The following is a 26651-nucleotide window of genomic DNA, read 5'->3' as shown; positions in this document are numbered from 1 at the left end:
TAATTACTTAAATTATTAAAATTTAAAAATTAAAAAAAATTTATTTAAAAAATTATTTAATTATTTTTTAAAAATAAAAAAGAACCCCTGATCAGGCTTCTTTGAAGAGACAGCATCTGTCTCCTCTTTGCTTTGGGGCTTTTCTAGGAAAACCTAGAGATCTGGGAATAATGAAGGTTTACAGAGCCAGGTGACATAAAAAATTAGCTTTAGTCAATTTAAAACCAAAGTGCATATTGTTTGTGAAGGTTGTGTTTTTTGTAGTAATGGAGGTTTCTGGGGATAAAACTGCCAAACTTTAGTATCTACTAAGCAAAAACAAACAAACAAATGAATGAATGAATAAAACAGGACACCTCCAAACCATGCTGGTTTTACTCCTTAGCAGAAGAATTGAATGTTGAAGGATGGGTTTATAACTAGAATATTAAAGGAATAGTAGATCTATTGAGGCTTAGGGGTGCTGGGACCCCAAAATAGTGACACTCAGTTCCTGCATGAATGAATTTGACCCAAGTCTTCTTTCAGCAAAAGAAAAACAAAGTTTATTAAAGATCTGCCATATTGGGGAGACTACTAAGGAATCTGAGCATTTGTGTAGCTAATGCAAGCAGGCCAGATTGGATCCGAGCACTTTTCATTGAAACAGGATGGATCTTATATACAGAAAGACTGGAAGGGATCTAGTGTTGACCAAAAAGTCTGGCGTGATTGGAGGAGGGGTTTGGGAGGATCTTGGTGGGAGTGTCCAGTAGTCTAGAGTGACTAGAGGTCAGAGGCCAGGAACCAAGATTTAGATAGGATCAAGGGTGGGAAGTAGCTGGAGACAATCAATCCAAAGGGAACAGACTTTGAAGACCATCTGGGCTGGGTTAAGGGTAACAGAGAACTGGGCTTAGCAAAAAATTAAAGGCTTATAGCCTCAGGCGAATGCCCAGATCAAGTTGAGAAATTCAAGGAGAGTTCAAGGGGGTTTCCATACCCTGCACCCCCTGTCTCAAAAGAGTTTCCAGACTCATTTCACTTTCTCTTTTAGAATCATATTGTCATTACGGTAGGAAGAAAGTGGGGTATAATAGCAAAAGAGAGATCAAACAGTACCGGGTGCTACTGGGAGAGAGGAGATAACCCTGAGACACTAACTGTACTGTAAGAAACAGTGGGTTTGATTGGTAGCTAATTGTACTGTGACTTCTGTTTGAGGCAGCCAGATGATGGAAAAGCTTCTGAGGTAAATTAAGGATGGATGTAATTAGATTAGTGGATATGGTGGAGAGAAAGAGTAGTGGTGAAAATGGTCAGTTAAAGCCCCCTAAAATCACCAGACATGCCCACACTGTTAGGTCCTGGTTCTCTTCTCCTTATATCGTCATTGTGGTATATGTGGGTTTTCTTAAGTGGCTTGATGGTGTTCTAGGGCTCAGATTTAGTCTGCATTTGACAAAGGGAAGTAAGCAGTCATAGAAATTTAGGTCATATTTAATCCAATCCTGCTTGTCTGGACTGTACCGGTAGCAGTTATTCCTAATTTCCTGCCTCTACTGAAAAGTCCTTTGAGGTTGGGCCTCAAGCACACTTTACCCATATATTCCCTGAGGGTGGTGGCAATGTATGAAACGCATAAATCAGAAAGGCATTCAAGCCTTCTTAGTCACTCAATCCGAGCTCCTAGTCTCAGTTTTAGGGGTTTTGATGAAGGAGATTTTAAACAGGTGTTATTTATAAGCAAAAATGGCTGAAGTCAAAGGATTAACTGTCATGGTTAAAATCTTGAACAGGCTAGTGGTAGCCATACTTTGCCATATGTTGGCTTTCCCGAGTCCCTTGAATTATCTTATCCAGGCAACTGCTCACCTAGGACCAACTTGGGTTCAAAGACTTTGCCCTTGGATTCTCAAGAGTGCTGCTGGATGCTTTAGACTGGATGTTCCCCTGGTTGTGGGCATGTAGTGGCTCCCAGGGCCATGTGAGGAAAGCAGTGCTATGCTGAAATTGGGCTTTAAGGCACCTAGATGTGAAGAAATCTATTCCCTGGGACAAAAATTATCAACTTCTGCAAATTCCATGGTAAAGAATTAAGTCTTTGCAATTAAGTCATGGAATTTAGAGTTGGAAAAGATCTTAAAGATCATCTTTGAAACCCCTTGGTTCAGATGAGGAAACTGTGGCTCAAAGTAGCCTGTCCAAAGTCTCAAAGGTAGTATATTACTAAATCAGAATTTAAATACAGGTCCTCTCTGACTCCAAATTCAGTGTTCTTTCCACTTCACAATACCTACCTTCTACCTTCTTATTCTATCCCTAGTCTGGCCCAGGACGTTGTCATGCAGATTCAGAAGGCTTTTCAAAGATATCTTAGAAGCTGAAGTCTAGCCATCACCCATGAAGGGGGAAATGATGATTTCCCTTTGGAAAGTTCCCAGAAAGGAAGTTTCTTCTTCACTAGGAATTCCCCACACAGCTGGTGTGCCAATTAGCCACAATGTTGGAAGTAATTCATAAACTTACCAGTGTTGCTTCCACCAGAGTTGTTTTCTTGGATCAAATCCAAAAGTGATTTTCTAATAACATCGACTGGAAATTTACATGCATGTGTATATGCATGCGTATACATACATACATTTGGGTGGTGTACACACATATCCATACATGTTATATGTTATGTATATGTTGGTTTACTATTTAAATTTTATTCTTTATTTACACGTTATTATACATTTTTAATTATTATATATTTGATATTAAATGGTATTATTTAAATATATATTTATATATTACATGTACAGATATTTATTTAGCCTTACTATTTTTATGTACATGTGTATCTAAATGTATGTCTACATGTGTGTATGCATGCATATATACATATTCCCAAGAGTAGTGTATATCATATGTTATTATATATTATCATTAAATTTGATTTAAATATACATACATTTATTTATATATTATATATACACATATTATCTACATATGCATATGTTTATTTATCCTTGCTATTTATTGTGTGCATGTGTCTGCATGTCTGTCTATACATGTGTGTATGCATGCATGCATATGTACATATTCCCGAGAGTAGTAAAACAAACGTACTATGGTGTTTTGAAGGGAGGAAGGGTTTGAATGAATTTCTATTTTCTAAATCAAAACTCTTAAGAATTTTCAGGTGAGCATTATAAATCTCAGTGGAACTGTCAAAAAAAGTGGCTTTCCCTTCATTCCCAGTGCCAACATCCACTTGGTCCAAGCCATCTTTACCTCATGGCCTCTTGGATGGTCTTGCAAAAATACGTACTAGCATGCATACTCTCAAATAACTCTTGTAGGTCTTGGCTTCCTCTCCATCTTTATTATAATATTCTAGAGAATTTCTGGTACCTATCTTTATGGGCTTTATAACTTAGTAACAAGGATAAGGCTAGGAAACAGGGTTAGTAAAGAATTTTGTTTTAATGAGACAAAATAGAATTTAAAATTAAAAGAGAAAGAAGCTGGATTCAAGTCCTACATATACTGATTATGTGAACCTGGACAAATCATTTAGCCTCTTAGTTTTTCCCTCTGTTTCTAAACTCTCTATAGATTTGTTTTGGTAATGAATGTCTTCACTGGGAGTAAATTGCAAGTCTAGACTGATCTTCAGCATCTAAAGGGAGAAGTATAATCAATCATCTGGAAAGAACATGAATATCCTCCTTTCATTGAAGGGTTGTTTGTTTTTTTGGTTAATTCTTAAAAGAAAACACAAAGCCACACATACACACACACAAAAATAAATCAGACAAAGCAGGACTACTTTGAAACTTATATGTTAAATTACTTATTTTTTAAATAAGTTGTACATAATTGAGAAGCTCAGTTTCATGTACAATCTTCTTTTCTAGTTACACTATGTATACATAAATGTTCATTTTATTAGTTAAGATCAACTTTTTTAAAAATTAAAACACAAATATCCTCCTAACAATACCTGATGAGGGCCTATCCAGTCTTTGCCAGTTGGTTAGGGTTGTAAATCAAGACCCAACTTCCTAATGCATTTCACTGAGGCAACCGAAGCAAATTTGGGGGTGTCTAGATGAGAACACTACCACTAGAAAGGAAAGGATTAAATGTCCTCCAAAGTCCTTTTAACTCTAGATCTAAGACCTTATGACCTTGCCTCTCTTTCTTTTTCCTCCTGCATTCATTCTTAGCCCATCAAAATCATTCACTACTTTCTGTCCTGATAACAATGGTTATTCTGTACACGATATGATAAAACCACCTGCCAAAGGACTGGGTCCTTCTGCCTATTCCATCTATCAGTCCATCTATAGCACCCCAAGGTTCAGTGTCCTCTCCTTAGTGCCATCAAAATAAGACATCATGTTGTCCCTGAATCTGTCAAGGTTCTCAGGTAGTCTGTATCACCAACAGAGTTCTGGAGGCAGCTAGGTGGCACAATGGATAGAGAGTTGGACCTGCAGTTAGGAAAACCTGAGTTCACTTTCTAGCTGTGTGATCATTGGCAAGTCAATTCTGCCACAGATTCCTTAATTTAGCACCTACCTCCCAGGCTTGTTGTGAGGATCAAATATTTGTAAAGGGCTTCCCACAGTGTGTGGCACACAGTAAGCACTATATAAATGCTAGCTATTATTATTACTTAAGAGTAGGAGTATATGCCCCTGGAGAAGAACAGGAAGAAAGAAGACAATATTCCTGGTGGAGATAACAAGGGAAATGAGTTAATCATATTTATACAGCACCTTGTTGCCAAGCAGGTATACGTTAGATTTTTTTGCATTTGATGTTCATGACAACCTTGTGAAACAGAGTTGTTCATTTATTTGTCTTGGGGAGGTCAATATTTTAGATGAGGGCAAGAAGGCCAGACATTATTTCATTAATGTGGGGAATTCCAGAAGAGGAACTATTCTCTACCAATGTAGATAGACAACTATTCTGCAACTTATGTTCTTTAGAGAGTTTTCTGGTCACTCAGAGGTTCAATAGTCATATATTAACCTAAGGTCACACAGCTACTATGTGAGAGGTGGGGCTTGAAGCCAGATTTTCCTGATTCTAAAGGCCATATCTCTATCCCCTATATTAATGGTCTCCAAACTTTTGATCATGCATTCCTATCTATAAAACTTGTTGGAGCACATCCACTTAATATGTGTATATTTACTGAATTATTCATACCATATGTAACATTTTACACACAAAAAAATTTTAAGGTGATGTTTGATCCTAGAGTCAATTGGGAGCCACTGGAACTTACTAAGTAGAGGAATGACTGTGCTTTAGGAAAATCACTTTGGGAGTTAGTAGAGAATGGATGGGGGAAAGGACTTGATCAATTAGGAAGTTATTGCAAAAGCCCAGGTGAGGGAAGATAAGAGCCTGAAACAGGTTAGTGGCTATGAGAGTAAAGAGATTCCAAGGTAGACACAACATGATTTAGCCGTAGATTGGCTTTCTGCGTTAAGTGAAAGTGAAAAATCAAAGAAAATGCCAAGGTGATAAATCTGAACAATAAGTTATAAACCTGAAAAAATGTACCCTCAACAAAAATGGGGAAGTTTGGAAGGGGAGAGGGTTGAGTAAAGATAGCGAATTCTGTCCAGAACACATTGACTTTGAAATGCTTTTAGGACAAGTCCAATAAGTAGTCAGTGATGTGGGACTAGCATTCAAGAAATTAAGCCTATATATAGGAATCAGGGTCATCTGCATGTAGAATCAAACATAAGAGAGTTAATGAAGTTACCAAATGACAGTATAAAGGAAAAAAAGAACACTCAGGACAGAGCTTTGGGGTAAATACACATTTCACTGCATAATCGGCACAAATTTTATGCCTCTTTTTTTCTGCAAAAAAAGTGGGGTGTGACTGTTATGTGAAGCTTTTTTTTTAAAAGAAATTGTGCCAGTTTTACTTAAAAATGGTTGGTTGTCATCCTTCATCTTCAAAGAGGACCAAAAGGACATCACCATGATAAAATGAAATTTCAGTATGTCTGACTGTGGCTGATCAGACCAATATGAGCTCGGAATGCTCTACCACAGGTTGGGCACAGATAGTCCATGTGAATATTAGGGGTAGATATCCCAAATTTGCGCATCCTTTGTCTACTTTGTACTGTCTCAATTCTGCTTTGCTCAAAGAGCATAGCATGGTTTCTGATGTGGGCACGCCAAGCTGAGCGTTTCTGTGCCAGTGTCTCCCATGTTGCGCAGTCAAATCCAAAGTTCTTGAGAGTGTCCTTGTATCCCTTCTTCTGATCACCATGTGATCACCTGCCCCATGCAAGTTCTCCATAAAATAGTCTCTTTGGCAAGCATACATTTTGCATTCAAACAACATGGCCAACCCATCAGAGTTGCGCTCTCTGAAGCATACTTTGAATACTTAGCCGTTCAGATCGAGCAAGGACTTCAGTGTCTGGTACCTTATCATGTCAGGTGATCCTCAGAATCTTCATAAGACAGAATAATTTATTACTAAACTGTTTTGGGTGCAAGATTAGGATGCATAGAATTCCTATGAACATACCTTAAAATTGAACATGTGCTGAGAATCCTAGGCTCCCAGTTTGCAATGTGCAAGAGATAAATGCATATCCATATGGTCAATACTGGTGAATACATTGTTTTTCTGCTTACCTTTTAAGCACCATGACAAGCAGAATTATACAATGCAACAATTATGCGATAAAAGGTTATAAATGAATTTTTGAACCAAAAACACAGGATGTGACAATTATGCTATGAAATATGGTATTAGAAGTTAGGGGAAGTATGTGAATAATGACTCCCTTCCCAAGGATATGGGGAAGGAGAAATCCAATAGATAGAAGAAAAAAGTAGTGTCAAAGAACCCAGGAAAAGGAAGATAGTGTCAAATGCTGCAAAGAAGTCCATAAGAATGAGCATTGAGCAAAGACCATTAGATCACTGACAACTTTTAAGCAAACTGTTTCAATTGACTGGGGAGTCAAGGATCACCACGAGAATGGGAACCTAGGAGAGGAAAAGGATATTTATACCCTTGAGAGGAAAAAAAAGGTAATTTCAAAGAAGGGGGAGATTTGAGGGAAGAGGTAGTGCAATTACAACCCTCTGAGCCTGCTTATTCTGTATTACTCTCTATTCCACACATAAAAAAATCAGTATGTGTTTGGGGTGGGGATGGGGTTGGAGGAGGGAGGGTACTCACTAGTATGCAGAGTTTATATGCCAGGAGCATCTGTGGCCACCATGAGATGATGCAGAAGATGTGTGGCTGCTTTGGCTGCCTTCAGATTAGGTTAAAACTGCCCTGAGAGCTCCAATGCCCAGTGTTGGAAACATGGAAGTATCTGACTCTGAAGAACTCCATGCTTTTCCCCTCTCTTATTCTCATATTGTATAGGAGGAATTAAAGTTTTCTCAAGTCAAAAATTAAATTGAAGAGATTCTGAGATACTGACTGTAGAAGTAGGGTAATCTTGCCAAGACCAACAAAGGTACATGGATTCCCCTGCAATCCCACTTGTAATCACTTGTGGAAAAGTCAAATGTGTCTGAGCTGCCCGCAGAAAACAATTTGCAGAGATTCTGGACTTGTTTATGGCATCATTAAAAGTTTCAATAAAGCTCCTATTTTTGTTAAGGGAAAGACTCTGGTGCAATGTGGTAGAGTCAGCTCAACTACCAGTTTTGAAGCAGATTGCTAATATTTTCAGTGTGAGCATTAAACCTCAAAATTTTGAAAATGAAAGGCAGCTAGGTTGCATAGTAGATATGCCTCAGGAGTGAGGAGGATCTGAGTTCAAATCTGACCTCAGATACTTAACTGTGTGACCCTGGGCAAGTCACTTAACCTCAACTTTCTCCAAAAAAAATTTATTTTAAAAAATCTACAAATGCTACAAATCCATACAAACGTTTAGTTTCTTTTGTTGATAGTTTCAACATGACTTAAGAAAGTGATGGAGAAAATGTTAATAGTGGAAGTTAAACTTAAAGTGTGTTAAATGTACATTTCTTTCCCTCCTTCCCCCTGCACTCCCCCCACATACCCCAGTGCTGGTTGTCAAACATTTAATAACACATCCCTGACTGCACAGAACTAGGTATGGTCTTTAACTTTGATTTGTTTTACTCTGTGAGTTTAATGGTAAAGTGGATGAACGCAGAATGTATACATAAAATTGAATAAATAAGATTATATATTTGAATTGTTCATTCTCCACCTACCCTCATTCACAGATCCCCAAAGTTCATCACTACTTTATTATTTTGAAAAAAAATTAATTTGAATTAAAGCTTAGAAAGTTTTAAAAGCTTTAAACTGCACTAAGATTTTTGGGACATCCTACATAAGCCAAGTTGGCTGTTTTTTATGGGTAGTTTCTTTTTGTTCTAGACTTCAGTGTACAAAACCCTTGGGATGCCCTTGTAAAAATTCTCTCTAATATGCAGATATTGTCATGTTACTGGCATAACTTGAACCAGGGTCTTCCTGAGTCCAAGGCTGACTATACATAAAACCTCTCAAGGATGGTGATAGTATATCTTTAAGTGAGAGGGGTCAAGGAAAGTTCTAGAAAAGTCCATTGAGTTAAACTTTTGCTAATTACCCATTGATTCAAGCTTTTATTAATGATCTATTCTGCACAGCGTACAGTGCACCAGTCCTGCTCTTAAGTTTACATTTTATTCAGTTTATCAAAAGACAAGTTACCCTTAAAAGCAGAATAATGCTACCTAGATACAGGGATCTCTAAGGGTGTGGAAAGATTAAGATAATAATAATAAAATTTTAATTTATATTTTATTTATAAATTATTATTTAATAAATTAAAATAATAATAACTCCTTACCTTGAAGAGCTTGTAAGGAAGGTAAAGGGATGAGTAAGAATAATGATTTTATTCGGGGAGTCTTAAAAATAAATACAGCAAGTTAAACAGCAAAACTGACTTGTTATTCTAACAGTATGTTTGTAACTTAGACTTTTCCAGAAGAATAGCTGCATTCTGCTTTCCAAGGGTACAGCTAGGGGAAATTTTTTTTGATCCCCTGATCATTGGGTATCAGATTTTAAGATGCTTGCGTTCCCTTCCTACCTCTTCTCCAGGTCCCCAAAATTCATCACTACTTTATTATCTTGAAAAACTTGACACTTGAGCAATGATAAGACAAGCTTGACCAGAGAAGTCCAGGACTGGGAATCCAGGCAGACCTATTACATCACATAGATGCAAAGACTTTGAACGCAGAGAATGTGTGGCCAGGGCCAGTAAGGATATCCAGGAAGTAGACCCAAAATAGGGAGATTATCGGAAAGCACAAGGACAGGAAGAATATGTGTACCAGTAGCTACCCTCTGACCAGAATCCAAAATCCAAACTATTTATTTAAGGAATGGTAAGTCAAGCAGTTAATAAGTAAAATCCGAAGGAGGAAGGCAAATCTGGAATTTGGCATAAAGGACCACAAAATAGAAAGGAATCTTTTAAAAAAAAAAAAAACAAAAACAAAAAAACCAGTCACTAGAAATCAAAGGACAGGGCAAGAAGGCAGTTATACCGAAAGCGGAATGCCAGGAAAGGATCTCAATTCCAGTAGCATGAGATTGTTCATATTGCTGGAATTCTGAGCCATTTTCATGAACATCCGACTCCAACAGAAGATTATACCCTTGAGAGAACAATAATTCTTCAAGTCCATTGTTTGCCATTTTGTCAGGGGGAGGGGAGGGAAAAGCAATGACTCCTAGGTTAATAGATAGCTAGACCTGAGGGAAGTTCTGTGGTTTTGGACTGGGACTACAGAATTTTCTGGACACAGTATGGCTTGCATTGGTGGCTAGGTAGTGAGCAGTGGCTTCTGAAATAGCATTTGCTTCCTGATAGCAATGACCTGACACACAAGATGAAGTTTAAATGATATGATTAAACAGCTCTTGTTTTGTATATTGGAACTGAGTTTGGGGGTCCCTTGGAGGTACTGCAGGTTTTGTGATCCTACTAGACTACTGAGTCCCCTACAAAGAATATCAGGTCAGAATTGTACTTTCCTAAAAAGGATCTTTTTTGTCAATTAGAAGGAGAGGAGAGGGAAAAGAGAGAGGTGGTGTGTGGTGGGGAGGGGGAGGGGAATGGAAATACAGCTAGAACCAAAATACTTCAGGGAACAGACTTCATGGAAGCTCATGTTGCCCCATTCCCCACCATGGGGAAGTCAATACTTAGAAAGAAAGGACTTTGCTGGGCCAGGGGCTGTGCTGTTGTCTTTTCAATTCCCTAAAAGCATTCTCTGCTGCCTGAGGTTACATGAAAAATCTTCAGGTGTCAGAGGCCTGTGAAGGGGGTGATCAGGGCATGAAAACACTGGATAAATCTGTAGAAATGACCAGCAAATCCCAGAAATTGCTGGAGATAACAAGTGACCCCCAGTGCAGCTCTCCCTCCCCATTTTAGGAGTCTATTTCTAATTCTCCACTCCAGACCTATTTTGCACATCAGAAACTCTAGTTCTGCTAGTTCAAACTTTTGATTCTAGAGTCTGCTAAACAAATGGCTGTCCCCCCAGAAGCCAAAGGATAAATTTTACCAAAGTGATACTTGAGAATACATGTGTATCTCCATAATGTCTTCAACAACTCCCTGATCCAGAAGCTCTTAGAAAGTACACAAGGCCCAGCTTGGAATAACAGGATTGAAAATATATCCAAATGGCATGACCACACTTAAAGACTTTATGTTGAGGTGGTGGACAGGGATTTCTGAAAAAGTAGTTTTCCATTTGTCTGCATTAATCCAGTTAAAATTCAGTTCTACAGAAACTATTCATAAGTACATTAATAAAGTACACAAACAATTCCTTTTTTCCCTCTTTTAAAAATATATTCATTTATTTTTGATTTTCAACATACACTTCCATAAGCTTTTGAATTTTAAATTTTCTCTGCCTTCCTCCCTTGTGCCCCCCAAGATGGTGACAATCTGCTATAGGCTCTATATATACATTCTTATTAAACATATTTTCATATTAGTCATGTTGTATAGAAGGATTAAAATGAATGGGAAGAACCATGAAAAAGAAAAATCAAAACAATCAAAAAAAAAAAAAACAAATAGTGTATTTTGATCTACATTCAGACTCCAGAGTTGTGAGGTTTTTTTCTGGATGTGGTGCAAATAATTCTTAAAGGAAAATTCTTTGTTATAAGAAATTGCTGGGGGTTGGGAAATATCATATAGGTAAGGACAACAACAAAAAGCCAATAGCAATATTTCTTTTATGGGACTGTAAGTATAGTTTTCATATTTTTATAGATCATGTGAAATATAGGTGTAGGGTACCATCCCTAATAGCACTGAAGGACGAATAAGTTGTGACAGAGACCTAGATCAGCTCTTTTTATTCCATATGAAGGGAAAAGATTGGTTGAATTCTCTTTGAGGGTTTCTTTCCTCTCCCCTGCAAAAAAAATATGTGTGTGTGTGTGTGTGTGTGTATCTCTGTGAATGTATGTGTATATGTATGTGTGCATATATTTATGTATATGTATGTGTGTATACCTTTATAAATGTATATGTGTATACCTTGTATAAAGGTATATGTGTGTATACCTTTCTTTTTTTCTTTCCTTCTTTCTTTCTTTCTTTCACCTGAACAGGAAATAACTCTTGGGGGAAGGTGAGGGGAAGCAAGGAGAGAAGGAAGCCGAGAGAGTAGCATCTCTGCCTCACTGGCACTCTAGTCTTTATACTAAGGAGGCACTAGGTCTATGGTTTTAGGGAAGTGGCTTAACATTAAGATCTTCACCCATCTTTCATGAAATCCCATTAAGAGTAATCACAGTGAAATTCTGTTGACCCAAGGAATGAATGTCTGGGTTGCACTGACCAGTTTTCAAGACCAACTGCAATAATAGGAATTGCCTGACATAAATAATGTGACATATTCATGTTTTATCTACCTACAAAAACTTAATCTTGACACATTGGTGCCAATCCAAATCCAACCATCTAGGATCTTCATTAACACCAGACCAGGTTGGGATTTCTATGGCAGCTGCTCTCATGGAGTGAATATGTCAAAAAAATTGGAGGACATCCCTCAGTTGTAGAGTTTAGGTACAGGTTACCTGGTACTCCTGATAGTTCCAAGTTAACAGGGCAAGATTAGAGGGGTAAAAATATCTGTATTTAGGGAGACCAGCTAGTTTTAGTTTTCCTGGTGGAATGTATAAGCTCTGCTCTTTTGCTGTCCTCGTGGGTCATCGGCCAATCCTATCAGTGCATAATGTACAGTCACGTGCTAATATAAAGATGCCTAGTTTCTTTTTTTATTTAATTTTTCCCCCCTTAAAATAGTATTTTATTTTTCCAATTACATATAAAGATAGTTTTCAAAATTTTAAGTTCCATTTTTTTTCTCCCTCCCTTTCTTCCCTCTCCTCTTTCCACGATGGCAAGCAATCTGATATAAGCTATCTATGTACAATCATAGTAAACATATTTCCACATTAATCATTAAACATGGCTACTTTCACAATGCATTATGTCAATTCTGACAATATCACTTCAAAGCTGAACTCCCTTGAGTTTCATGTGTTGGGAGAGGAGAGAAGGTTGAAAAGGAAATTGACCTTCTAACAGTTTCTCATTGACCTGGCAGTAAGTTCTCCAAGACTAGTTCATCAGAGTTTCTGAACCAACACTCAACACCAATTCCTTAAGAACCCACAAGCTAATTAGTGATAGTTCCCAAAGGATTATCCAGGGAGAATAGCTACATGTCTCAAGTGTCTCAAGAAGGGTGCAGCTCAGCAACAGTCATGTGAAAAGCTACCTAAATAAGTTTAGCATGAAACTCGGGAAAAGCCATGACCCGAATGAAGACTGTCTTGTAATATAGCTGAGTTCATGTTAAAGCATTCTCTTTGCCCAGGGCAATCATTTGACCTGGATACTACCTCCTCAGATGTCATCTGCTCTAGCTCCTGCTGTCCTCCAGCAGTTTCTGTTCCAAGACTCTAGACCAAAAACAGCAGTTGAGTTCTTATCAGCACCATTTGTTTCTTCCATGAGTAGGGAAGGAGAACAAAGGCTTTGTGATATCCCACAAAGATTTCACTGTGCTGGCTAAACCCTCTTGCATCCTAGAATGGAGACATTAGGTTGAAGAGTAAGTTCCCAACCTAGCAAGGAGCTGGAAAGGGCCAAGGACAGAAAGTGGAGTCAGAAATAGAATCAAAAGCAGACACACTGCAAGGTCCATTATGGGAGAGAGGGAGACAAAAGCTGAAATTTTTCTTGGGAAAGAACCTTAGATTATCTCCTCCAACTGCTTCATCATGTGAGTTTTGGGCAGCTAGGTGGTGCAGTGGATAGAGCACCAGTGCAGGAGTCAGGTGGACTTGACTTCAAACCTCATCTGAGACACTTTACACTCACTAGCTGTGTGACCTTGGCCAAGTCACTTGACCCCAACTGCCTCATCCTGGCTCATCTCCAGTCATCCTGATGAATATCTGGTCACTGGATTCAGATGACTCTGGAGGAGAAGTGAGGCTGGTGACCTGCACAGCCCTCCCTCACTCAAAACAAAGTTAAGTTCAAGTCATGTCATTATTTCCCTGATGGCATGGTCTTCTTTGGCAATGAAGGATGAACACACATATGACTTTTATGCCTAACCTCATCAGCTCAATCCATTCAGCTCCCCACCAGTTGGGAAACTCTTCATCGCATTCCATTCCATTGTCTTAGAGTCTTATTCATGGACTCTAGGGCGTACATATGGGCTTCTGCTTAGATTGATCAGCTATAGCACTCTCCATTCTGGGTGCACCCACCTCATCCTCTGCTGCCCTCACAGGGTGGTGGATGCTGGAAGGTAATGAATAGAGGTTTAGGCTACCTTCTTCCTGCTGGACCAGTGGCAGTGAGGAATGACAGTTCCTTATTGGCTGCTTGGCATTACCCTGTCCCACTCTCAGCTTCTCTGCTCAACTGCTGTGTCCTCTTGAGGGTGGGTGTGAGTAGTACAAATTGCCTGGTGTATTTGATACAGAGTCTGAGACATTCTCTCCTCTTCCCCTCATCCCATCACATTCCAGCAGCTGACAATGGTTTCTAGTAACCTAATAAGGAACAAGGTGGTATTAACTTGTTATTTACCATACATATAAACCTGTGTCTTGCTACATAAAATGAATCCGCCTTAGGATAGTTCTTTAAGAAAAGTAACTTTATTTGAAGCATAGTGCCCCGTCCACTCTTTGTAGTCCCTTGGATTTCTGACTTTGACTATGTCATTGTGCCCACAGTTGTTCCTTTTATCCCAGGAAAGGGTTTTCTTTTTAAAACAAATCTGCTAACAATCTCTTAACTCAACTTCTCAGTGCCACTTACACTAATCTTACTAAGGGAACTTGACATTGGTTATCCTGAAAACTGTTTCTTATGCCTTCATATGGTCAATAACCCTCTTTTGCTTAGAAATTTTAGTCAAAAGAAAGAGTATTTACATGCACAAAAATATTTATAGCAGCTCCTTTTGTCATAGCAACGAATTAGAAATTGAGAAGGATGCTCATCAGGTGGGGAATGATGGAATAAGTTGTGGCATATGATTGTGATGGAGGATTATTGTGTTATAAGAAATGAGGAGGAGGAGGATATTTTCAGAAAATACCTGGCAGATCTATATGAACTAATGCAAAGTGATATGAGAAGAACCAAGAGATCATTGTGCATAACAATAGTAATGCTAGAATGATAATCACTTAACATCAAAACAAAAAAAGAAAAATAATCTTTAGATCTTGGTGACTGGTCCCATCACTTCCTGACAAATTGAGAGAGAAAAAATGGAAGCAGTGTCAGATTTTTTCAGTTGCTATCTGTTCTCCACAGAGGACCAAAATGACATCACTATGTTAGAGTCAATTTACAATGCATCTGACTGTGCTTGATCAGACCCAGTATGAGCTTGGAATGTTTTACCACAAGTTGGACACAAATAATCCATGTGATTATTTGGGGTGAATTCTCAAATTTCTTTTGAGTTACTTTGATTCTAGTTGGCTCATAGAGCACAGCACCTTCTAATAAGGGTACGCCATGTTGGATGGTCCTGTACTGATGTCTCCCATGTTTCACAATCAATTCCAGAGTTCTTAAGAGAGACCTTGAGAGTGTTGTTGTGACCTTTTCTGACCACCATGTGAGCTCTTGCCCTGTATGAGTTCTTCTTCTCAGATTTTATATTCTTGGGCTCAAAGATCACTGCAGATGGTGACTACAGCCATGAAATTAAAAGATGCTTACTCCTTGGAAGGAAAGCTATGGCAAATCTGGAAGACATAAAGTCCATACAGTCAAAGCTATGGTTTTTTTCCAGTAGCAATGTGTATGGATGTTACAGTTGAACTATAAGGAAAGCTGAGTGCTGCAGAATCGATACTTTAGAATTTTGATGCTAGAGAAGACTTATGAGAGTCCCTTGGATAGCAAGGTGATCAAATCAGTCACTACTTAAAGAAATTAATTCAGATTTCACTGGAAGATCAAATAATGCAGTTGAAACTTTGAATATTTTGGGCACATGTTAAAAAGATAAAACTAATTGGAAAAGCCCCTGACGCTGGGAAGGATTGCAGACAAAAGGATTAGGGGATGACAGAGGATGAGATGGATAGATAGTGTCATGGAAACAATGAACATGAATTTGGACAGACTTTGTGGGATAGTGGAGGATAGAAAGGCCTGGTGTGCTATAGTCCATGGGGTCATGAAAATGCTCTCCACTTAATGAGAGAGAACTGATGAACTGTGAGTGAGTACAAATTGAAGTATAATTTTCTTGCGTTATTTTTTTAGCAATATGGTTAATATGCAAATGTGCTTTGTATGATTTCACATGTATAATTAATTGATATCTTGTTTGGCTTTTCAGTGGATGGGAGAGGGGTGGAAGGCAGGGAGAGACAATTCAGAACTCAAAATTTAAAAAGAAAAGAATGTTGAAATAAATAACTTTTAAGAAACAAAAAGCACAACCTCTAGTGTCTAGGCAGTTCTTAAGTTTTTCATTTTTTAATTGGTAGAATATAAATATTTAAAGCACATATTAGTATTTTACTTTCATCTCAGATTTGCTGTCCTCAACTACTCACTCCAGATCTTTATCTTCTAGACAATGGTTTGAGTTTGTCCTCTTGGCACTGGGCATCTCCCCCAGAACTTTGCAGACCATGAGGTAGCCTTCAAAGCTAGAAAATTCGATTTCAAGGCACATTAACATTCCATCTCCCATTTCTTTGCCTTTGTGGCTTTGCCTACATGAGGAATGTCCTCTTCACTTCTTTCCTTATCCTCCTAAAGACTCAGTTCAGGTTCCATCTATTCAGTTATTGGCATACTCTTCCCCTTTCAAATGACCTCCCATTTATTTTTCTATGCTCATTATGCCTCAAAAAAGAATATATGTAAAATATTACTGTTTTCTTCATCATGGCATCCCCAAAACCAAGCATAGTGTATTGCCATACTTAATAAATATTCATTGGATAAACTGAACCAAAAGGAGAACGGGTTGTAGCCTTGATTTTTTTTTTATTCTGATGAAATTTATATCTCAGAAGACCCAGGTTTTGCCAAAATTACAAGCAGAAACAGAGAAAGAAATATAGGCATGACATGAATAAGGTTATTCCAACTAAAATAATTTATTTGTTTAAATTTTATTATTCTGAATTTAACAAATACTAAATAATATTAACATTTCTACATGCAAAATGGAAGAGAAAAAGATTATTATATGTAAAGCCATAAATTTGCTGCATACAGCCTGCTTTTCTTTTCAAGCATTATAATAAACCCAAAATGCAATTTTCAAAGCGATTCTGCTTGTCTATTTCTGTCTGCCCTTTCTTCTCTTCAGTGAATTTTCTAAAAGTATTTCAATTTGCTTTGCTTTTTTTGACAACACTATCCTTACACACACTTTCTCTCCAACTCTGCCCCCATGGGGATAAAAAAAGAAAACACTTGTAATGAACGTGCATAGTCAAGCAAACTGAATTTCCACGTTGGCCATGTCCCAAAATGTTTGAATCTACATTTTGAGGCATCACCTCTCTATCAGGAGGTAGTTAACATATTTCCTCTGGAACTGTCCCAACCAAAATCATTTCAATAAACATGTTAATATAGTTTATCTAAACTCCACTGTTCTGTTGCAATGCCTTGTTGTACTGTCGTTCAACCAAACCTCCACTGAGAATAGGTCTTTACCTTCCGTAACTTTTCCATAGTTCCTAATGAGAATAAGCATCACATTATCTTTTGCTCCAAAGACAAGGGGACAACATTCTTTATGGCTTCCCCGCTTTTCCCAGAGTTTTAATGTCATAAATCATAAAACCTCAGAGTTGGAGCTGATTTGACTTTGTCATTGCTGTTGTGTGTGTTGCTTTCAGCATTTAATGACCTAGGTTAGAGTGAAATAATTTTATTAATAATTTAAATAATTTAATTTAAATTTAAATAATTAATCAATTATTTAAATAATAGGAAATAGTGAAAAGAAATACTCAAACTTAAAATAGGGAAATGTGAACATGTAAGTTTCAGGTTGCTCAGGATGCTAAAACAAAGTAATTACAATAAGAACAGTTATTCTTTTCCAAGAATGTTAGTTTATTTCATGTCCTTGAAACACTTATTAAAACTATCTTCTCCTACCTAGTGACCAAACTTAATTCAATTATCTTTTTTCCAAACATTTGCTAAATACTCAGATGATAACTAGCCCTACCCTGTGTGTTATGGAAAATACAAATGGAGTTGGTACATATTCTTTACCTCACAATATCTTATCTCTGCAAAAGTTAATGAAACACAAATTTAAAAGTGAGAAAATATGGTAGGTAAAACCAATATAATTAAAAATGACAAATTTACCTGACTAATCTATTTATTCAGTGCCATCCCAATTAAATTGCTAAAATTATTTTACCGAGTTAGAAAAAATAATAACAAAATTCTTTTGAAAGAGCAAAGATCAAGAATTTCAAAGAAACTAAGGGGAAAAATGTAAAGAAAGGAAATTCAGTAGTACCAGATCTTAAACTATGTTATAAGGTGAGAGCATTGTTGAAGTATGCAACAGATAATTTTGATTATTTTAAATTATAAAGGTTTTGTATATAAATAAAACCAATGTAGCCAAGAATAGAGGGAAAGCAGAAAATTGGTGGGGCGGGGGGGGGGGGGGTTTGGAGAGGGGGGAAACCTTCATAGACAATCTCTCAGATAGGATATGATTCTTTTTGGAATATTGCTGTGATATAAGAAATGATGAGCTAGTTAATTTAGGAAGGTGTGGAAACACTTGAATCTATGAAGGAAGATGCTATCTACCTCCAGAGGGAAAAAGGAGTGACCAATAGAAATATGCATATATACATATATTTACATATGTTGTAGGTGTTTTATGTATACGTATATACATGTATGTATATATGTGTATGTGTGTGTGTACACACATATAATATGTTTAATTGTAGCCTTTCCTATGGTGGGGGGAGATAGCAGGAGAGCAGGAGGGAGAAAAAAATAAAGTAAAAAATGCACAGCAGAGAACAAAAGAAAACCTAGGAGGAAGTAAGGAAAAGTTGAGTACTTTGAAACAATGCGTAGTTTAAGTTTAAAATAAATTTTAAAAATTTACACACATAATAAAAATAGAATGGGAGCAGGTAGAAAATGATGTAATACCAACTACATGCCAGTATCAATTAAAAATACACAAGGTATTCAAAATGTTCTATGTAATTTTGGCTTTCATTCTTCAAACAAGGGTCTAAATTGGAGGATATACTATTAAATGATCACTGACCTGCTTTCTAAGGTACACCCAGGTCAAGATTGGTGGAACTAGGTAGTTTACTACCTAGTCTAACTAGCTAAGGTCTATGCTATCTTCCAGTTTCTAGAAAAAATTCAGAAACATAACAAGTCTGGAAAACAGAAAGTGGTCAGTTCCTGAAAAAAAAAATCAATTAAACTTAATTTAGTGATTGAAAACAGATTATATCCAAGACTCAAATTAATCTCAAGAGTTATTGAATAATAACTCCAACTCCAACTAATACAAAAATAACAGGTTTTGAAATGTGTCCAGTGTTATTTGACAGCCTAAGCCAAAGAAAACATAGTTCTTGTTTAGCTCCTAATTCTGTTTCTGAGGCATATGTGGTCTCTTAAGGGAGGCTGCACAGCATCTGTGTAGCGTGTGATTGAAAACCAGGAAAACCATGCAAAGTGTGTACATACCAAGAAAACAGCTGCATTGAAGGGGTTCACAGAAATAGATCTTCTCTCTAAGAGCTGGAAGGAAAGAAAGAAGCAGATTACCATTGGCCCCAGGGATCGGTAGATAATTCTAATGATGTGAAGAAAGGGACTTGAATCTTGCTGGCATTTTTATCATACCTTGTGGTGTTTAAGGATTTCTCAAGATGTAGAATCATTTCCCCTTAAATTCATATCTTCTATAAAGGTCTGTTATCCAAGATTGGGAGGGGGGGGGAAGAATTAATACAAATATATAAGAAAAAAAAATCATTCCCCTAATAGGTAAATGGTAAATGGACATATACAGGCAATTTTCAAGAGAAAGAAGTTCAATCTAGCAACAATCATGAAAAAATGTTCCAAATTACAAATAATGAAAGAAATACAAATTCAAATAACTCTGAGGTCCTATCTCACATCTCTTAGATTAGCATGGATTACCAAAAAGAATGACAGTTATTTGGAGGGGTTGTGAGAGGACAGTCACATGGATGCACCATTGGTGGACCTGTGAAGTGTTTTGACCGTTCTTGTAAGCAATTTGGAATTACACCCAAAATCAACTACTAAACTGCATATACTCTTTGACCTGGCACTACTTTACTAGGCATATATCCTCAAATGATCAAAGAAAGAGCGACAGGATCCATATGTACAAAAATATTTATAACAGCACTTTCTGTTACAGCAAAGATCTTGAAATAAAATGTGTTCAATTAGGGAATGACTGACCAAATTATGGGAAAGTAATATAACAAGATGTTATTGTACCCTAAGAAATGGTGAAAGGGATGGATTCAGAGAAACCTGGAAAGGTTTGTTACGACACAAATTTATTTTGCTTGGCAATACTCATTTTTGCAGGAGCAAACTTTTGTTGGTATGGGGGAGGTGATCAGTAGGAATGGGGGATAGTGATAATGATGCCCCCATCCCTCCAAAAAAAAAAAAAGAAGAAAGGAAAGAAAGATCAGCAAAACATTTTTGAAATACAGAAGAAAACAGAAGGAAGTTCAGAAAGGGACACAGACAGGAACAATAAAGTGGGTAGTACCCTACTAAAGTTGATGTATACTTTAAAATCAAGCAGAGTAGATTCAAGTTGTCATGTGCAATACTTTTTTCTGTTTATTGTATTTGGAAATATTCACATTTATTAATGATTTTCAATTTTTTTCAAAGCTTCATATAAGCTACACAGGAGTCTGAATTCCCAGAATGTTTTATCAATTCCAGGTATTGCTACAAGATCATAACATTTTAGAACTGAGAGAAACCTTCAAGTTCTCCATTTTGCAGATGAAGAAACAAAGGCCAAAAGTGATGAAATAACTTACCAAAAAAAAAAACTTTTTTCGCAGAAAAAAAATTTCCGTCACAATTGCTAATAACAAATGGTGTGGGCATGGTACATGAGGTCAGGCAAAGGAAGTTTCTTAGATGAGCAAGCATGAATCAAGCTTTAAGGAAGTGCTGAGTGTGTACATAAGCGTTTTCTTCTTGAGTCTTTTTAGCATGTATAGCTATGAAAATGTTTTATACATTCACACATGTACATACATAGATGATATCAAGAAGGGCCCTAGGGAGCTCATTTCAGTTTATTTCCAGCTTACCAATAGGTTAAGTATCTGGTATTGGGAACCTATGGAAGAGAGACAGTGGAAACCCAGATTTTAAATAGGGAGGGGATGGAGAAGGGGAAGGAGAGAGAGAGAGAAAGAGAGAGAGAGAGAGATGGGGCAGAGATGTTTATATATACATATATATATGTGTGTGTATACATATATATATATATATATATATATATATGTAATGTGGCAGAGAACAAGACCAGAACTGAAATAATTTTAAAAATTTATTGTCATCCAGCAGGGGGAAGAGTCAAAAAAGGAGTGACCCATTCCCCCCAAGTATCCCTTAAATTGCACATTATATAAGATTTGAACAAAGACCTAATAGCTGAGTGACCAGCACAGAGACAGTTTCCAGATAAGACATGTGGGTTGCTTGAGATGTATAATGAGAAAAAAACTTCTTACATTAATCTTCATATCTAACTGAGTTTCTGGTCAACATAATTCAGGTCCTAAATTAAGCGTTAAACAAACCTGGTCTCTAAGTAAAAGATCTGGTTCCTAAACCATGAAGGGCTATGTTCAAACAATGCAAGTTTTCACACCCCTGCTTTTATATACTTATATGTGCATACACAGATATATTGATTTTTTTAAAAAGAATTATAATACAAGGAAGAAATAAGTACAATAGACAGATCCAAGGAAAATAATCATGAAAAATTTGGGGGGAATATGATGAGGTACAGACTCTGGGAACCTCCTTGAACTGCCTTTGAATTTTCCCACTTAATCTGGCCTTTCATAATCAAATCTGTTACCCTTAACCTAGCCTGGCCTTCCATTGTCTGTTACCTCTAGATGCCCCCACCTGCTTCCCATCCAAACCCTCCTTAGTCAGATACCTCCCAATAGCCTCCAGCTGTTTCTCACCCTTAATTACATCACTAGTTACTCCAGTCCCATCAAGACTTGACTACCCCCCCCCCCCCCAGATCTTTTCCATGATCCTTCTGTATATAAATTCCATCTGGTCTCCACGAAGGCTCTCAGGTTCAATCCAGCTTTGACTCTGTCTAGCTGAGATTCTACCTGGTTCACTTGTCAATACAAGCACCACAAATGCTTAGGCTCCTTAAGAGTCAACCCAATATGGCGAACCTTTAATAAACTTTGTTTTTCTTTGGTTGGAAGAAGTCTTGAGTCGAATTCATTCAGCAGGACCTGGCATATTGGTATTTTGGGATCCCAAACACCCCAGACTTCATGGTTCCCAGACCTCAACAATAATAAACATGGTGATAATATGAGACCAGAAAAATGGAGGAGTGAAAACATTGCCATGGCATAGAGTCACCATGACTTGACACCTGCAGATTGGGAGAAGAAGAGCTAATTCATTCAGCCTTTCCCCAACTGATGGGCAGCACTTTGTTTCCAGTTCTAGAACAAAGTGTTGCTATGAATAATTGCATGCATATGGGTCCTTTTCTCCTGTCTTTGATCCCTTTGGCATGTAAGTCTAGTGGTAGTATTAAGAAAGAAAGAAGCAAGAGACTCAATTACATGATTTTCACCTCCTAAGGCTACCTATGACATATTCAGACAATAATTTAGTGATTTATTCAAAGACACCTAGGGAACTAATAGCAAGACTGTTGAGGTAAGAGGTTGTGTATAATATTTGTCCCCCACATTGCCTCAAAACAGCTAGAAATCAGTTTAAAAGAAAAACACAATCAATAGCAGTGAAAAGAGGAAAACAAAAAGAAATTCTCATGAGGAAGCCTTGACGGGAAAATTCAGCAGAATTTGAGGAAATGAGCAAGAATAGACACACCCCCAAAACAATGAAATACAATGGGGTGAGAGAATCCTAGGAGAAAACTGGAAAGGATACTGCTTCAATAAATTCCACCTCAGATACTTTACATGAATAAGTAGGACAAGTCAATTAACCTCCCTGTTTTCCCTATCTGTAAAAGGGCTAAATGACTCTCTGAGATTCCTTCTAGATCTAGATATATGACAATTTAAAACAGAGAAAAAAAGGGAATGACTATCAGAGCCTCACATGAGTGATTAAAAAGTCAAAAAAAAGAATTGAAGAGAGGAATGAAATTTGTATTGTTAATGAAAAATTTAGAAGGAGAATTGAAGAGTTAAGACAAAAGCTGCCACACATTAGCAGAAGAGTGGACACCCTGGAAAAACAGTAGAGACAAGAATTTTTAAAAAAAGAATCCATGATATGACAATAAATTTTGGAGTAAAAATCCAAGGATGTCAAAATTAGAAGCCCCACTGAATCAACAAAACAATTGATCTTGAAAATAGTGACAAAGACAATTTCTAAGGACTTAAGATGAAAATGCGATACGGTTCTAATGAAAACCAATGGAATCAGTGAAAACTGAAGCATGATTTTTACTTTTATTATTTTTTTGTTCTGTGTTTTCTTTTACAACATAACCAATATGGAAATGTTTTGCATTAACTGCATATCTTTAACTGATGTCAACTTATTTACCTTCTCAATGGAGGTAAAGGAAAGGAAAAGAGGTAGAGAATTTGGAACTCAAAGTTTTAAGCAGTAAATCTAAAAATTACTTTTACATGTAATTGGAGAAAAACAAATACTAAATATGTTTTTTTTGATGTCCAAGAGTTCTTCTATCCACATTCAAAATAGTTCCCTATCTACATGTCAGAAGACGCTTGGGGCTGGAAGCTAAACATGTTGACCTAGTGGAACCTAAAAACTCCTTTGGAGCAGAGACCTGATGGCATGTCCCCAGATATTCAGTAACATTTCCACTCTTGATGGATAGACTCAGGACAGCTTACATACTTCTGCACAGTTACTTGATATTATTACTGACCTGAACAGCACTTCTCTGCAACTCCCAGCTTATCCAAGCACAATTTGACTTGCTGACCAGGACTCCTACAGAACCAGCAAGAGTTTCCAGTCTCAGAAAATAAGGGCCACTCCATTTACATCTGTGGGCAACACAGGTGCCAAACAATAGCAGATCAGCGCTCAGAAATGCCTGGCAAGATGTAATCACGATCTGGGAGTTTTTTCGTTTGTTCATATCTATATGTCAAAAGAGATAAATTAATGATGTTCGAGTTACTGATAACTTCTGACCACTTCTCACTTTGACTGTCAAAGTCAGTACCTGAATTATGTGTGTGGTTTACTGCAAACAAAAGATACAATTGTGGGAGGGGGAGGAGTGAAGAAAGTGGTTATCACGATCACAGATGCAGCCTATTTCTAATTTTCCTTAACTTTTCCTTTCCTTGTTTTATTCAGTCATGTCCAACTCTTCATGATGACATGGACCATACTGCTCATGGGGATTTTATGACAAAGATCCTGGAGTGTTTTGCCATTTCCTTCTCAGGTGGATTAAGGCGAACAAAACTTAAGTGACTTCCCCAAAGTCACACAGCTAATACATATCTGAGACCAGATTTGAATGTGTATCTTCCTGACTCCAGGCCCAGCACACTATCCACTGAGCCACTTAGCTATTTGCCTCTTGAGAGAACAAAGGTTAAGTGACCTGCCCAGGATCACAGAGCTATTAAGTGTTTAAGGTCACATTTGAACTCAGGTCTTCCTGACTCTAGGCCCAGCATTCTATCCATGGAGCCATCTAACTACTTTTTCTTACCTATTCTTAATTTCCCCAGCATCTCTCTCCTCCTTTATCCAACATTCTTTCTTTGCTTCTGTTATTTACTTCATTTCCAGCTCTAGTTACAAATATGGACTTCTTCCTTACTTCAACATGTTATCATTGCTATGACCCAGCTTTTTACAGAGATAGAGTAAGCACATGATGTGAATTGAGGGGGCTCAGAGGTCCTTCTGCCCAAGATATCTCTCCTATTGACCTATCCAAAATGCACAAAAATTCTACCACTAGAGATTCTTTAGAGTCAGCACTTTTCCTGTTAAACCAAAATACTCTTGGAAGAGATTTACACATAGAATCAATAACATCATAGATGACTCCTTTCCAATATAAAAACTAACTTGGATGGAGAAATAAGAGATATAAGTCAAAAGCATAAGGCAATGTCCATCAGAATCATCTCAATTCTCAAAAAACATTTACTCAGGTACCTTATTAATAATGAGACAGTGTGTTTAATACCATGGGGGATACAAAGATGAACCTGAAACAAACCTTGCCCTTAAAGAACTAGCATTGTAGTTATAAAAAATAAGGCACACACACATGAAAAATAGCACAATATGAGAAAGGAGGCCTGCAACTTTCATAGAGTATTCAGTGGGCATGGCATACAAAACTGTCACAAATGGCAACTTTGAGTTGTGTCCCTTAAGAAAATGGTGGGAGGAAATATCATAAGTGTATAACAGCTAATAATTTAGTTATCAGTTATCACTCTACTAGAAATTAACAAGACTAAGATATAAGATAAGTTGGCGGTGGGGGGAGAGGATTGAAGAAAAGGTAGAAGAGATTAAAGAGACTTTTGTTATAAGAAGGAGAATACCAAAGACAAACTTTTCTTACTTTACAATTTTTCTCAGGGCTAGCCCTCTCTGTATACACTCTTCTTCTCCTTTACCTTCCCTCTTTTTTCCTCCTTGTTCTCACCTTGCTTCCTTCCATTTTCCCATTCTCCTACTTCTGTTTTTTTTTTCATTTTCTGCTCTTCCCAATCTCTTTTGGACCTCCATGTTTTTTCTGCTCTATAGCCATGGTGGCACCAGTAGTCATTGACAGAGCCCAGTTCTTTCTGGTTCCAAATTCACTGCTCTTTCCACTCGCCCCATTCCTTTAGTGGATTTGGAATTTTAAAACAACTCAAGTCTTAATGAAGGAAATTCATAAAAAGGGGTGGTAGCATTTAAAAAAAAAAAACAGGAAGCTTCAGAGGATATAAGGGGAAAAGAAATTCTCAAGAGGGAGTGGTCCAGTTCTACAAGTACCCAGAAGACAGAAAGCCTGTCTGCACAGCTGCACTTTGACCTTGAGGAAAAGAAGAGGTCCCTAGTACTAAGGAGTAAGTTTTTTGCCTTGCAACTATATTACACATTTTCCATTTTAAAACTCAAAGCTTTTGGTGCAGCTTTTTCTCATGGGTCACAGGCAGCCAGGGGTTTTGTTGGGTGAGTGGTGGGAAGAATAACGGCTCTTAAGAGAATATAAGGATCTTAGTGATAAACTGGAAATCCCAAGAGAGCTTCAATGGGAATTATAGTGTAATTAGTTCATTCTTTCTTTAAGTTGAGAATTTCATCATAAAAGTGCTGACTTGTAAAAAATAAACAACTAGTTAATGGAGTAAATTTTTTCTTTATCAAATTTTGACAAGTTGACTGACAGTCAACATGAGTTTATTAAACAGTTATTATGTTCCAGGTACTGTGCTGAGCACCGAGGACACAAAGGCAAAAGCATCCTAATGGGAAAAATAACAAGATACATAGAGGATAAATCAGAGGTATTCTCAGAGGGAAGGCACTAGCATTAAAGGGGACCTGGAAAGACATGAGGAGGAATTATAACTGAGACGTGAAGTAAGCCAAAAGGAAGAGACAACATAGGGGCCAGTCAGTGAAAATGCCCAGGGTTAGGAGATGGAATAAGAAAGAGCAAGGAGTCTTATGTCTTTGGAACATAGAGTACCTGGAGAGGAAGAAAGTATAAGATTAGAAAGGTAGAAAGGGGTC

General features: G+C 37.4%; 1 protein-coding gene across 3 annotated transcripts in view; it reads left to right on the top strand.

Moving 5' to 3' along the window:
- LOC140506880 (interleukin-3 receptor subunit alpha-like) overlaps nucleotides 1-26651 on the top strand; it is a 113765-nt gene that overhangs the window by 23604 nt on the left and 63510 nt on the right. Inside the window, exon 1 of one of the 3 annotated variants that reach the window (XM_072614513.1) lies at nucleotides 25876-25981. The exons of the other annotated variants lie outside the window; for them this stretch is intronic. The gene's annotated coding sequence lies outside the window, so the exon portion shown is untranslated. Of the gene's footprint in view, nucleotides 1-25875; nucleotides 25982-26651 lie in introns of those variants that run through there. 3 annotated transcript variants of the gene reach the window in all.

Source organism: Notamacropus eugenii, chromosome 5, assembly GCF_028372415.1.
Source record: "Notamacropus eugenii isolate mMacEug1 chromosome 5, mMacEug1.pri_v2, whole genome shotgun sequence".
NCBI lineage: Eukaryota > Metazoa > Chordata > Mammalia > Diprotodontia > Macropodidae > Notamacropus > Notamacropus eugenii.
This window is presented reverse-complemented; position numbering and strand designations above follow the sequence as displayed.